Consider the following 1,847-nt stretch of genomic DNA (forward strand, 5'->3'; position numbering starts at 1 on the left):
AAAAAAAAATTTCGGACTTTATTTTATCTTCATGGTGAAAACAGACATTAAACTTAATAAAAAAAATACGATTTTTGTAAAAAAATTCTTTTTTATATTTTTAACTTTATAATGCTATAACTTTTTGAAAGATGTATGGATCAATATAATTCTTTTTTTTGTAGATGCATGATGTCTTTACTTATCATTTGGTATATTTTTTTTATAAATCGGACCCTTTACCTGCCCACAGGGGGAGATTCAAAATGACAACTTTTTCACAAAAAACTAAACAATTTTTTTTGAAGGTTTCCCCCATTTACATTCCACGAGGAACGAGAGAATTTTTTTCAATTTTGAGGCTAATGTCTTCGACTAGATACGATTTGTGATCTTTTGACGTATCATTGAAAGAAATCGGTTCGGTGAGAGCTGAGAAAAAGTGGTAACATACATAAAAAAAAAAAAAACGGTAGCACAGTGGGGTCGAGGCACAGTGTGGACGAGGCATAGATGGGACAAGTATAGATGATATCTGACAGTGATTAAAATCACTATCATAAGAAACGCTTCGATGCAAATCTGTAGATAGTGTTTCCTTTAGAGAAATTGGTGAAATATTTTAAAAGCAACATGAACTCTTATTTCTTTAATTATATCCTGATTAGTAGTTCTTTGATTTTAAAATATAATATATGAATAAATACTAATTATAGTTTTTAAATTTAGTATGAAATTGTGAGGCCAGCTATGATGTATGGTTCATAGTGTTGGGCGGTTGATAAGAAAGTAGAGCAGAGAATAAGTGTAGCAGAGATGAGAATGCTTAGTTGGATGAGTGGAGTGACTAGAGAAGATAGGATAAGGAACGAGCATATAAGAGGAAGTATAGGTGTTGCGTCAATCGTGGATAAGATGACAGAAAATAGACTTAGATTGTTTAGTCATGGTATGAGGAGAGAAGAATCGGAGGCTGTAAGAACAGTTATAGAAATGAATGTTGAAGGAAGAAGAGATAGAGGAAGACCAAAAGAGATGGAGGGATGCTATTGAATGCGATTTGAGGACAGCTGATGTGAGCGTAGAAGATGTGGGAGATCGTGTCAAGTGGAATCTTAGGATAAGGGTGGCCGACCCCAAGTNTGGAATCTTAGGATAAGGGTGCCCGACCCCAAGTAGTTGGGATTAACACATAGAAAAATAAAAAGATTACCAGAAATTCCGGTGGCAATTGACATAATATGATTGTTGTTTGGGAATGTACAATTTAGCGTTTAGTTGGGTTTAAACAATATAGCGTCAAATCAATTACCCACTCTATCGGTTGTATCTTAATATACACTACACTTAAATGATACTATAAATANATATACACTACACTTTAATGATACAATAAATAAATAAACTCACACATACACACATATGCATTTATAACATTGTGTCTAATGTAAGTATAACATGATAAAAAGTAACCGTAAAATGAAAAAAATGGAATATAAATTTTAGTACTCATATTAAATGTAATGTAACTCGAAAAATATTTGTTTAAATGAAAAACTATAAAATAATTTGTTTGTTTATAATTGTTTTTTAAACAACTTTTGTACAAAACTTTTTTTTGTAAGTTAAATATTTATTGAAAAAATTAAAAAAGCTCATATTTTTGAACTTTTGCGAGGCTGTAAAAAAAAAGCTCAATTTCAATCAATGAGATACTATTAGTATGTCATTATACATATTTTAATTCAACTATTAATAAGACAAAATTTGGTTGGGAATTTTTTAAGAAATTTTTCCTTTGTTGACTGGCCTAGATGTCAATTTTAAACTTGTAATTGAGCTAAAAGTTATGGTAATATATTCAATTT

Source organism: Daktulosphaira vitifoliae, unplaced genomic scaffold, assembly GCF_025091365.1.
Source record: "Daktulosphaira vitifoliae isolate Bord-2020 unplaced genomic scaffold, ASM2509136v1 Scaffold_3, whole genome shotgun sequence".
Lineage (NCBI taxonomy): Eukaryota > Metazoa > Arthropoda > Insecta > Hemiptera > Phylloxeridae > Daktulosphaira > Daktulosphaira vitifoliae.